Consider the following 14,326-nt stretch of genomic DNA (forward strand, 5'->3'; position numbering starts at 1 on the left):
TTGCCTTAACCAGCTGGCCATCCTAATCACTTACCCATTGTTTTGAAATACCCTTTTGCTTAAAGAAGCTCTTTTCAATTGTAAGTGTTAAACTCCTTAACCTGGGTCTCACCCTTAGTTGGTAAGCAGTAGGGGTTATATATTCCTGGAAAGAAGTTGTGCCTGCTAAAGTTTGTTTTTATTGCCAATGTGACACAAGAGGATCATCTGAGAAGAAGAAACTTCATTTGAGAAATTACTTTCAACAAACCAGCCTCTGGGCATGTGTGTAGGGAATTATCTTAGGGATGATTGATACGGAAGGGTCCAGCCCATTGTGAGTGGTGGTGTCATTCCTAAGCAAATAGACTTAGACTGTGTGAGAAAGCTAGGAAAGAACAAGAAGCAAGCCACACTTTTGTTCAGAATTTTCTATCATAACATCAGAAAAGCAGACTACAACAGGCTGACTGACTGATTAGAACCTCAGTCATCTGGAAAGGTTGGAATGCTGCAAGTCCCCAGCCAGATTTTCTTGGGCTATCTTTAGCCTCTTTAATAGCTATTTATTGCCCTCCTTTGTATATCTTTGTAGCATCGTTGTAATCATTAGGTAAATCCTTTGGAATGTACAAACAGACCCCTGGTTTTTTCACCAAGTGAAAGGCTAAGCCCACAAAAGGAGGCCTACAACTGAGATTTCCCTGCTTTTCTGGAACTTGTCTAAGTAACGTGCCCACCAAAATATTTGAAAGCTCTCTTGATTTACAGTTTTCTTTGTTCTGTTACTATAGGATTTCATGGAGCTATAGTCATGCTGGAACATGGTATCTTGGGGAAACCCAAATCTGTGTTTCTGGGCCATGGCCACTGATCTTTGGCTCTAGACTCAACTATTTCTTTTGTTCTTTTGAGTTTTGAGCAGGTCCTTTCATCAACAGTAACAGGCTTTTAAAATCAAAAAACTCACGTTACTTCTGTTCTGTGGCATCATGTGGTCACAAGAGCTGACTTCATGGAAAAGCCTCTCACATACTCAGGGGGATCTCATGGGAGCACCAGCTGCTCTGTACATTTCAAACTTCCAAAATAGTGGCAGCTTAAGAGGATCTATATTTGTATGATCACTGAGCAGCAAAAACAGGTGGCTAAGTTATTTGCTTACCCACATGGACTCTTTTATCCACCTCTTGCTTCCCAAATGAAGACAGATCTTTTCTATTTTCTAATGACAAACAGGATGTAGACTGGTAATAACAGTAAAAAGAATTACTGTAGTGATAAGGACAAATAGTGAAAAGAAGTAGCAGAAATCTCTCTCTCTCTCTCTCTCTCTCTCTCGCTCTCTCTCTCTCCCTCTCTCTTTCTCTCTCTGGCTCATTTCCTGAGCCCTGCTTTTTCAGTGTTTATATAGGACTGTGTTAGAAGCAATAGACCTTAGGGTCTTGGGGGTGGGGAAAGGAAGAGAGTCTTAGGGAATAAGAAAGAAAAAGGGAGTCATTGTCTATTTATCCCAAGTGCTGATCCTCCCTGATAATCTGAGAAGAAAGGGAATAGAAATTCTAGGAAGATAATATACTCTTAGTGTCTCCAGCAGAAACAGAAAGGATTAACAAGAGGGAGGTGGGGAGGGGCGACTGGGCCCCTGATGAAGTGCTGTTGGGTTAATTGAGACCCTAAGCTTACTGATAACACAGACTTCATTGAACAAAGAAAGCACTGGTGTGCATTAAAGGTACCATGTAGTCCCAGTCTTCTTTTCTACCTGAGTGTCGTTCGTCTCCCTGTTGCCTTGGAGGCAGACTAGACAGAGTGCACTAGACAGAAAAGGGTAATGCCTGCTCTGGCTCTGAAGTGGTTTTAATGAGCTGAAGGCGCAGGCTAGGATGAAGTCTGGGAGAGGGCTGCTGCATTTCAGAGTAGAAATGTATAATAAAAATAAAATAAAATAATGATAATGCTTACCTTACAGACAAAAGGGGGCATATCTGGGAAAGGGGTTGCATTCGGGTCTACTCATTGAAAGCAGGATGGCTTCCGGCCGAGGAAACGGGGAGAAATGCTCTGGCTCCCTGAAAATCGGGGTGAGAATAAAAACTATTTTGCCAAATTCTGGAATGGAAAAAGGTATGGGAAATGGATGCTGCTGGTCATGTGTGTGCAGTTCGTGTAGTGAGGTTCTGGCACCACTGCTAAGCCCGCTGTTCATTTTGATTCAGAAAATGGTGGGTACAAGGAGGATAGTTAGGGAAGTGAACTGAATCCTGCAGTGGGTGTCAGCTTCCTTTTGCAGAGGATGTGGGCATGTTGATCACAACAGGGAAAAAGGTAAGCATACTGAATCCTTGAACCCTGTAGGTGGATATAAGAATGGCTGATGCCTGATACTCCCTGGGAGGGGTAAGGAAGCTGATCGTTTCCTAGACTACATTCCCTACAATTTTGCCCCACCTCCTTGTTCCTCTTGGAACACACACACACACACACACACACACACACACACACACACACACACACAGTGACTTAGAGCAAAGGATTGTTTCTAGCTCCCCCACTGCCAAAGATGTATTAATAAAGGTCAGAGGTGAAAGAGCTCTGCTCCCCTCCCTATGGTTTATTAGGGACTTGAGTAATGGACGCTCGCAACCTGAATTTGTATTCGTCACCGTGGCAGGGGAGACCAACGTGAAAATCTTTCTCACTGTTCAATAGTCTAAAAAGAGTCTGTTACCACTATTCATGGTATGTTAGCTAAGTCTAAAAAAAGTGTCTTCACCTAACCCCAAAGTCTAGAGGGTAGGGAACTACGAAATACAGGAGAGGTAAAGTATAAAGTGAGAAAAATAACAAAATATCCATGTGAATTGAAAGGAAAATATTTTTCTAATGAATTAAAAAAACCTGAAGACAAAATCATGCTTCTACAAAATAAGTAAAAATATGCCCTTTATTCATGCATAACCCCTCCCTTTTCCTTTCTTTTTGCTCTCCTCTCTCATGCCATTCTGGGACTTGTCCCCATCTCCGGGTCTCTCTTTAAGATTATTGCAGCCTGCTGCATGCTGGAGGGGTTGGAATTTCTTCTGAAGTGAGGTTAGGTTTCTGGGCATGAGTGCCAGGTTTATAATAAGAAAGGGTAAATCCATCCCCTCAGCATTTAAAGGGAGCACTCTCGCAGGGAAGAGCTTTCCAGTCCTACAGTCCTCTGTGTGCTAGTTCTACCCTTTGGTGCTCCACCCTTCAGGAGGCATCAAGTTCTCCAAGGCTGATGGCAGGGCTGTTCCAAACAGATTTACTGAGAGGAGGCCAACTGTCTTCTCTGATGACCACAGCATGCTGTCTTTCTCCTCATTGCCCTTTCTGCTTTGGGAATTGTTTTATAGGGGAGGAGAAATGCTCCCAAAAGTCCCTCACTAAAAACAATGGTTGGAACTGTCTTCAGATCAAATTGGTGTCTCACTGAGTCTGACTAGACCACTTGGGGTTGCAGCAGAAGTAGTTAACCCTTCCTTCCTCGGAGTTCAGTAAAGTAGCCTCTAGAGTAACTGGCTAAAAATTAGCCAGCTGACAAGACCTCGCCCATCCCTCTCCTATCCATCTTGCTCTCAATCTCAGAAGAGCTTAGGATATGCCTGGCCCATTTCGATGACTCTCTCATGACTTATCTCTATGTCTGCCTGGTGAAGACCATCTTCTGTCTGAGTCATCACTGACTCACAAGTACAAGAGACCCCAGAAAAGTGAGCTTGCCTCTAAATTAGTAGGAAATGCTTGTTACCGCTTGTTCAAACAACACCAACCCTGTGCACTGTGTGTAGCACTTGACTTGTAAACCAAGGCAATCAGACAATAAATTGGTATTTGAAATACTTATTTCTAGTTCGCCATCACTTCCTTTCCCACACCAAGTACCCAATCACATGTCCAAGCACTGGTTTGCCTGGCCAAGTTCTTGATAGGAGACACTGAGATCTCAGGATCCTAGAAAGGGGAGAGGGGAAGCCATATATGAACTACAATCACCATGCTCATACAAGACAGTATATAGAGAGGAAGCCTCTATGGTGAGGTAGCATAAGACCAGATAGGACTTATGCTCCTAGCCTTGCTCAGCAAGAAGAGTCCTCTGTAACTACCCTTACATAGATTACTCATGAGGCTGTGAATCCCTAGGCTCTTACCAATACCGTGACTGAGCACAACTAGATTATTAGAACTAGGGCCTTTATTGCTCGATCAGTGGTTTCTTTCATATTTGCTTACATTTTCTTTAGTCTGTCCCCAATTCTCACTAATGCACTGTTGTTGGAAGCTCCTTCTGCCTAAATTCTTCCTTCTGCCTTTCCCAAGTGTGAGCTATGTAACAGTGCCTGAATGCTTTCCCCATCTTCTCCTGATCTCCCTTTCTTTATCCATGAAAAACCTCTCCACAACTTCTCTTTGGTGTCTGTAGAATTATATCTTGGCCTGTGTTTTTAGGAGGACCTGAAATGTAGAGGGTCAGGGTACTTTCACAGATAGTTTAATATTTTCCATTTTCGTGTAGCTGTGCAAGGTTTCAGGGGCAGGATAGTGTAGTGGTTAAAAGTATTCAAACTGCGAACTGGATTTAAGTATTAAATACTCTGCTGTTGGCCTCTGAGTTGCTGTTGTCTTTGGTGGTGATGACTGAACCCAGAGCCTCACCCAAGCTAAATTGTGTTCTACCACTGAACTATACCTCCAGCTGTTTGGCTGCATTTGAAGTGGTCATGATTACAACCCCTTAGGGTTGTTATAACATTTACATAGATCACTTAACGCCGACCTATAATGTGCCATGTACATCTTCTAGATAGATGATGAGGTCAGAGAGGAGAAAAGATCCCATTGAGCCTTAAAGCTTCTGATGCGTTTGGAGCTAGAGCTCGTTCTAAATCTATGGACTTTAAATATACATGCTTCAATATTTTTAAACTTAGAATTTAAATTAAGGTTCAGGAAAATATATGAAACAAATACGATGATTGTCATCTGCTATTTTTAACTCTCTGAATGAAATCTTAATGATAATGTTCTTTGTCTAAACATAATCCACCATATAATGTATTCTGGAATACAGAATGCCATGGAAGATCATATCTGGGCTTTCCTTCTCTTGTCATATCATACTAACCATTGGGTCACAACCCCTTTGGGTGACCAAATAAATGGCCATTTCACAGGGACCACCTAAGACCACCAGAAAACACAGATGTTTACATTATGATTCATAACAGTAGCACAATTACAGTTATAAAGTAGCAATGAAAATAATTTTATAGTTCTGGGTCACCACAACATGAGGATTGATTTAAAGGGCCACAGCATTAGGAAAGTTGAGAAGCACATAAAGGAAGGGAAGAAGTAAGTTAGGGAGAAAACACGTGCTTTAGTGCCCATCTATGGGTACCTGCATCATTTCATGTTCTATGTTGCTTTCCCCTTTAATTCTTGTAAAAAATTTCTATAAAGTGGTAATAATTGTGTTAAACAAAGAATGAATGGAACTCAGAGAACTGTCTACATAAAAGTCCTTAATCTAGTAAATTGTAGAGCTTGGATATTTTTTGCAGTTTTTTCATATTTCAAAAGCCCATACTTACCCCTCTACTTGGTCTTTTAAATATCACTTAAACATTAAATGGTGACTTTCCAGGACCAGAAGCCTAGTTGGCTTAAATTCACATGACAATATATCAAATCTGAAGTTTCCTCTCATGTATCAAGATGTAACAGTTATGAAATTAAATCCACATTTAAAACAGCAAGCCTTTGTGTGATCTAAAACCCACAAGGAGAATTTGAAGGGCCAAGAACAGAGCTACGAAGAGGGATGCTTTGATAAGTTTTTAATTTCCCTTCCTTGGGGCTATGTCGGATGTTGGGGATGACATCTGGGCCAAGTCCCCCATTGGGATATATTCCCAAACCATTCTGAAGAGGATTTCTCTTGGATAGGCCTTCAAGGCTGAAGAGTTGTGGTGCTTTCCCCTTAATCCCACAGGTTCGGGTAGACATCTTGAAACTGAAATTGAGAGGCATAGCACATTATGTGTTTGTAGCATGAGAAATCTTACTGGCTAAAGAATAGGACTGTGTGGGTGTGGGTGTGACTGTATTGTGACCTGCCTGCATCTCCAATTCATCAAGAAGAAAAAGATACATGGCTTTTCCTGTGTGCCAGGGATGGATCAGGGAGGAGAGCAAACTGCTTGGTACTGAAGACTTCCAGAAAAATGTTTGGGTGTGCTGTGAGTCTCACGAGAGAAACTGTTGGGAATGCATAGGTGACTGGGGAACAATAGGTTTCTCTGTTGGTATACTCAGTCCAGTATCCTGTAATGAGAGTCTGCCTTAAATAAAAGTAGAACCAATAACCGAGACAGTTTTGCTGTGTCTTAGGGTTTAACTGCTGTGAACAAACACCACGACCAAGGCAACTTTTATAAATGACAACATTTAATCGGTGCTGGCTTACAGGTTCAGAGGTTCAGTCCAGTATCATCAAGGCAGGAATATGGCAGCATCCAGGCAGGTACGGTGCAGGAGGAGCTTAGAGTTCTACATCTTCATCTGAAGGCTGCTAACAAAAAAAAAAAAAAAAATGACTTCCAGGCAGGTCTTAAAGCCCACACTCACAGTGACACACCTCCTCCAATAGGGTCGCACCTACTAATAGTGCCACTCCCTGGGCCGAGCATATACAAACCATCACACTATGCTACAAGGCAAGAAGTTAACAGTCCCTGTCCTGCTTGCGTTCTCTTCACTACAATGGTACACAGTCCTGAACTCAGTATCAGTCCGCTAGGGAAGGAGTATGGGCCAAGAGAATGGCGTCATCTAAAGTTGGTGCAAGCTAAACAGAGAATGTTTGATCCTAAATCAAGTTCAGCAGGCCCTTTATTATTCAACACTGTGTATTCTAATCACTTCAGGCTCAATTTGTAATTTAAAAATAAGCAATTGTATATAGCTCTTTGGAGGACAGAAAAGCCATGAGCCTGAGAAAAAACTTCAGTTTAAATGTATCATATTTGACAAGTTTGAAGCTGCACTTTCATGACATCTTCTCTGAAGTGTTTTTGTTTATATGGTGACTGCATTTGCTTGATACATTATCCATCACATGCCATGCTCCCGTGGATGAATAGATACTGTTAGCGATTTAACCATGAGTTTGCCGTTTCAATTTCTGCCTGCTTACTTTTGCTGGCTGTATGTTTTTCCATCTTACTTTTTCTTATGGTGCTAGGGACTGAACTCGGGGCCTTGTACATGCTAGGCAAGCATCCTTTCACTGAGCTACACTGCCATCCCCTTTCCATCGTGTTATTTTGAACTCTTCTGGGTACTTCTAATTATACCTTAAAATTAACAACCCTGAACTCCATGTCTAGTAAAATAATCCAGCCCAAGGTTTTCTTTTAATGAGAGTTTAATTCACATGGGTTATTGACTTATTATTGATCTATTTCCACCTTCAGGGTTCTTTGTGGTTTTTGTTTTTGTTTTGTTTTGCCATGTATTGTCTTTGCATCTTTCCATCCCTTCTCTTTCTTGCCTTTTGAACCAATGGACATTTCTTTGAAATTTTGAAACCTTTCTTTCTTTCTTTCTTTTTGTTTCTTGGTTTCTCAAGACGCGGCTTCTCTACGTTAGAATTGCACCACACCACATCTTATTTTGTTTTCAAAAGTAGGAACCTAACTTTATTCAAAGGAAGCAATAGTGTAGATTAGAAAAGGATACACTGTCAAAATTGACAGTAGGCCAAGTGGAGTAATGGCCCCAGGTTACAGCCAGGGGTTTCCTTTTATGAAGTCTAAAAAAAAATGTTTTGTTACTTTGGACATCTGTTTTTAATTTCCAATAATTATTTAAGAGTTTTCCATATTGTTTTTCTACCTATATTTTTAGCACATCCTAAAGTTAAATATTTCCCAACTCTATTCTTCCTTGTACAGATATTTACATTATATTTTGGCACATATATGTGATATATTAGTATATTGTTATATAATATGATATTAAATTGGATACTTCCATAAGAAGCTCAGTGAATTATACAATTTAAAAATATATCATTTGTTATAACGTAGGCCCTTTGCATGTATGTTCCAGTTGAGTAGTTTGGTCTTCTGTGGGACTCCTTACAGGAGCAGGGGCTGTCTCTGACTCATTTGCCTGCTATGGGACTGCTTTTCTCCTACTGAAGGAAGGCCTTGTCTAACCTTAATTTGATGGGACCTTTTCCTTCTATTGGGTGGCCTTGTCTGGCCTTAATAGAAGAGGAGGTGCCTAGTCTTACTGCAACTTGATATGCCATGACTGCTTGATGTCCCTTGGAGGTCTGCCCTTTTTTGATGAGAAACAGGGGGGAAAGGGATCTTGGGGAGAGGGCAATTGTACATGGGGAGGTGACTGGGAGGAGAGGAAAGGGGAAACTATTGTCAGAATATATTATATGAGGGAAAAGTAAAAAGCACACATCATTTAATTTTAAGAAATTCTAAACTAATTTTTACTTTAAAAAATTAATTTAAATGACAAAATAAAGATAAAGGGACTCTCCAATTTTTTGAGACAGAGTCTTTTTATGTAGGCCAGGCTTGAGCCTCCAGCTTCCTGAGTGCTGGCATTACATGTTTGCACCGTTATGCCTAAATTCCTTCAAGTCTTCACATTATCTTTATAGATCCTTGTGGTCTGGAGGCCCCAGAGTAAGGACAATATCTTGTGGGGATAGAACTCTCACAGGTTACCTTTTGGAAAGGGAGAAAAGAGAGAAGAATAGTCATTTCTAAACATTTATTCTGTGCTAAAAACTATGCCTTAGACAAAGTAAACTATTGCTTTGTTGTTGTTAGTTTGTTTTGTTTTGTTTTTGAGAGAGGGTTTCACTATGTAGTCATGACTGTCCTGGAACTCATTCTGTAGATCAAGCTGGCCTCAAACTCACAGAGATTCACCTGCCTCTGCCATCTGAGTGCTGGGATTAAAAGTATGTGCCACCACTGTCCCAGAGTAACTGTATTTAATAGCTACCTTTTCTGTTTTTTAAAATGTATTTTGAGGATCATCTGAATTATTTTACATTAATCTTTCCCAATCTACATACCTTCTCCTGAATGGAAGACAGGATTATTTGTGCTTCTGTTGATGTTAATGACCATAATAAGTAACAATAGCTTTTTTTTGTGGGGGGTATCATGTTAACTAAAAGCTGAATGTCATGGGAATAAAGGGATTCTTACAACTCTGATTCACTTTTAAAGCCATCTGGCTAGATAAAACTGTATTATCTATATAATTTCAATATAGTAAAACTTGCTAAATTGGGATTTTTTTAATGAACAGGATGGTTCAATTTAGGATCAAATAAAGTACGCTGGGTCTTTCCTGAAGTTTCACTAAAACTTAAATAAAGAAGACGCAAGGTATCCAAAGTAACAAGAAACTACCATGAATTAAACTACTTTGTCTGGCACTGAGATGTTGGCATCCATGCTGTTTTCCTTATAACTCCTCCCATTTCAGGATAAAAATTCATTGATGAAAACAAGCCCCATGTCTCTGGATGGGAATGGAGGCACTGAAACAGCAGGTGAAGAAGCCAGGGTTCATACGTCATTTCAGTAGCAGAGGCATGTGGACACAAGAAAAACTGGTATAGCCCAGGGAACTAAGGGCACCCACTCTTGACAAAGTGCCCCCTACTCAGAGAGTTGGGAGTAAGGAACAAAGATCTAAAGATATGCCATTTCAGAAAATGTGAAATTTATCACCAACTACCATAGGCAGTTAATCATAGCAGGAATTCATTATCCCAGGTTTCTGTGCCTGATAAGATCATAGGATGGTTTGTGTCACTAGGAGAAAAGGGAATCAACCAGTAACAATGAAATAGATTTCCCACCATTGCATAATTTATTTATTTATTTTTAAAGATTTTTTTTTGGAGACATGGTATCATTATACTGGGCTGGTGTGACATTTTCTATATAAGCCTAACTGGCCTTAAACTCACAGAGATCCTACTGCCTCTGCTGAGATTAAAGCCGATTTATTTTAGTTATGCATATTCATGCATGTCTGTATGTGGGTATGAACATATGAGTACAGGTATCTGTGGAGACTAGATAAGGGTGTCAGAGTCCCTGGAACTAGAGTCATGGGTGGGGTTGTAAGTCTTCAGGCATGGGTATGGGAACTGAACTCAGGCCTTTTGCAAAGGCAGATGAATTCATACTGCTGAGCTCTCTTCTCTGGTCCCTAAAAGCAATTTAAAAATGTAATATCCCTTACATGCTTAAGTGTGTGAGATTAAACCCCACTCCTGGTAAACCTCTCAACCAAAGTTTTAATAACAAATTATGTGCATCCTTTAGGAACTTTCATGAGTATCATTCATATAATGTTTTCTGCACTGGATTAGAGTCTTTCTTAAGAACTCATGTGTTTGGTCTGTTAGCATATACTTTTGGCAATTTTATTGGGTTCTTATATCTCTACTTCCAACCCTTCCAACCCTCATTCCACCTGAATCCCTTCCAACCCCCTAACATTAGGTAGGAGAGAAAGGTTAGAGGGAAAAGGTGGCATAGAACTCTTTAGACTACTTCCTGCTGATTAGGGATGTTTAGTTCCTTGGGGCAAGTCCCGTCTTTGTCTTTTTTTTTTTTTTTTTTTTTTTTTTTTTCCGAGCTGAGGACAAACCCAGGGTCTTGCGCTTTAGCTAGGCAAGCGCTCTACCACTGAGCTAAATCTCCAACTGCACCGCCCCCTCTTTGTTGTTAGGATATCACCAACTTCTTCCAGTCAAACTGCAACAGAAACTAGGAGCAGCACGGGAACAGCAGCCTTCACAGGCCCTCTCAAGCTCTTTTACTTATACCCTCCCCAGAGTCTCCAGAATTAAACTATCTGCAGCTGGCAAAAATCATGCCCCTGCTAGTGCAGGAGGCAAATCATAATCACCTGCTGTGAAGCAGCCTCTTATCCCATACCTGGGATTCAAACAAAAACCTATTCACATAAAATAACTGGAATTTAAAGAAACCAAAACTCTCACTAGTCTAACCCTAGATCCCATAGAGGATGTGAAGACAAAGGGTCTCTAAACCTGCCCATATAGTCACCCTTCAATCACCAATCCAGAATTTGAATATCTTAAGTCATCTGATCCAGAGAATTCACTGACCTAAATAAGGCACTTACTATGCCACAAAGACTATATACTCTATTAACAAACCATTCACATGTTCTATGCACCAGGGTTAAAGAGTGATAGTAATTAGGTAATCAATACAGTACATTGAATTATCAACAAAGCATGGACCCCATAGATGCATGCTTTGAATGCTTGGCCCACAGGAAGGGGCACTATTAGGAGGTATGGCCTTGTCGTAGTAGGTGTGGCCTTGTAGTAGATGTGGCCTTATTGGAGGATTATTACATATAATATATATTATAACTGCTCAATTTTTTTTTTTTTTTTTGGAGCTGGGGACCGAACCCAGGGCCTTGCGCTTGCTAGGCAAGCGCTCTACCACTGAGCTAAATCCCCAACAACTGCTCAATTTTTTAATGAACAAGGTGGTTCATTTTAGGGCCTAATAAAGTACCCTAGGTCTTTCTTGAATATTCTTTAGAACCTAAAAAAAGGAAACTAAGTATCCAAAATAACAAAATCAAAGAATCCAGTAACGAAGTATCCAATAGAACACAATACCAGCACTCAGGATGCAGAAGTAGGCAGATCTCTGGGATATCAAGGCTGTCCTAGTTAGGATTACTACTGTGGTGAAGCACATGGCCAAAAGCAAGTAGGAGAGGAAAGGGTTTATTTGGCTTATACTTCCACATTGTAGTCTGTCTTTTAAAGGGCAGGAGCCTGGAGGCATGGGCTGATGCAGAGGCCATGGAGGGTGCTGCTTGCTGGCTTGCTCCTCCTTGCTTGTTCAGCCTGATTTTTTATCTTTAATTTTTAAATTATTCTTCTCTCATATACTACATTCCAACTACAGCCCCCCGCCCCCAGTTCTCCTTCTCCACCTTTCCTCCCTCCATACATCCACTCTGTTTCCATTTCTCTTCAGAAAAGAACAGGCCTCCCATGGATATCAAACAGGTCAGCCTGCTTTCTTACAGAACTCAGGACCACCAGCCCAGTGGTGGCTCAACCCACAATGGGCCCTCCCCCATGAATCACTAATTAAGAAAACGTGCTATAGGCTTGCCTACAGCCCAATCTTATGGAAGCATTTTCTCAATGGAGAGTCCTACCTCTCAAATGACTCTAGCCTATGCCTAGTTAATATAAATCCAGCCAGCACAAAGGCCATCCGAGTCTGCATAATAAGTTTCAGGTCAGCCAGGGCAACATAGAGATGCTGTCTCAAAACTTGTGTCTAGAATAAAAAAGAAAAGCTACTTTTAAAAAATCCAGCCTCTGTTTAGCTTTACTTTCCTAGTTCACTGTTACTTGGAGAAAAATCATAAAGGATATCAACTATTTTATGGATATGTAACTGTGCTACAGATATAGAACAGGTTATTTATGTCTCACAATTTCCTCAATGTCGTTTCCTCATGGAAATAATGTAAATATTTATATATTTAAATCTACCCATTTTGATGAGCACTTGGTCAATAATTTAATATACAGAAAGGGCATATCTGAGTTAAGGGTATGAAAACCTCTAGTTTAGGGCAGCATGCTTTGGTCTCACCAATGAAATGTCAACCATTAATCCATTTAGAATGTATTTTGTAGTAAAATGTAATGCTATATTGACTATATTACTCTTTCATTTACCCAAATGTTCCAACTTATGAAATACTTATGAAATACATATTCAGACATTTATATTCTATTCCTCTCTTTTGGTGGCTAGAATATATGCTACAGTTAATGTGGCAACTTATGCTGAATTTTGCTCAGCAGCAACTCATTTTTTTAAGGAAGTTTCTTTTATGTGTATTCTGCTTGCATGTATGGCTTCCAGAACCGAAGTTAGGGATGGTTGTGAGCCACTGTGAGTGCCAGAAATCAAACCCAGCTCCCCTGGGAGAGCAACAGGTGATCTCAACTGCTGAGCTGGCTCTCTAGGCCCCTTGTTACCTTTTTTTCTTTTTCTAGAATTTTCCGTTTGACATTTTATTCCCATCCACTCATTTTAAAGCAATGAGAAAAGACCATGAATTTGACAGCAAGCAAGGAGTACCTGGGAGGGTTTGAAGGGAGAAAAGGGGGAATTTTTAAATTATAGGCTCTAAAAGAAACAACCTTTTAAATAAATAAATTTAATTTTACTTAATAAATCTTTTAAATAGAGAAAAGCAACCCCCACCAAAAAACAGAGTCCTTTTCCTATTAATCTGGGAAAAAACACTTAAACTAGATGTAGATTCTGATCTCACCTTTATAAACATATGTATTCGTAATTCTATGGGTATACGGTAAAAGAGTAGCTATGGTTATTTCAGATATGTTAGACATCCTTGTGTTATACCTCACCTCCTTCACCCAGTTCTCCTTGCTCTGTAAACCCCAGGCTTCCCAATAGAGACTACATGTAAGGTCTTACTTCTCTGGCCTTTAGTTTGGCAAGAGGGAGGACACTACATACTGTTACATACAGTTCTGATACAGAACTGAAACACTGAGGTTAGCAGTTTCTTTTTATCTTGTCATCTCTTTTCAGGGTTCATGTATGCATCACACCTGTTGTCAGATGGCCCTTCTCAACTCAGGTGTACACCATTCCAAAGTAACCTTTGCCTAGGGATCCTAAATCCCATGGAACGGACTGAACTATAAGCCACTTCTTGTAGAATTGAGGAAATGTGTTTCTGTTTACCCGTCTATAGCACTTTGTTCTACCTGTACAAACTGAATAGAGCCTCTCTGCAAAGAACTTGGGAAAAGGCTACAAGGACTCTCATTTCCTATTTGTCCTTCATAACATATTCCTAATTTCAACAATTTGCTAAAGGTAAAGTAGTTGGGGGTGGGCATGACTAGGAATTCCATGGTAAGATTTAGAGAAATCCACGTTATTTATGATAGAAACACACAGGGTGTGCTTCGCATGTTTCCTCTGCTAAGGATTAAAGCTTTGGGACTAGTACTGGACATAGTTCACAAAATAGTAATAAGGGGCAATTATGACTATGCGTACTTATCCTGAACATCAGGAACAAACCAGGCTGTTTCGAGTGTCACTAGTAATCTGCTCAGAAGCCACACAGAACAGAAATGACACTGCTACAGCAAAATTTTAAAAAGCCTTTTACTTTTTAACTATGTGTATGTGTGGTG

Source organism: Rattus rattus, chromosome X, assembly GCF_011064425.1.
Source record: "Rattus rattus isolate New Zealand chromosome X, Rrattus_CSIRO_v1, whole genome shotgun sequence".
Classification (NCBI taxonomy): Eukaryota; Metazoa; Chordata; class Mammalia; order Rodentia; family Muridae; genus Rattus; species Rattus rattus.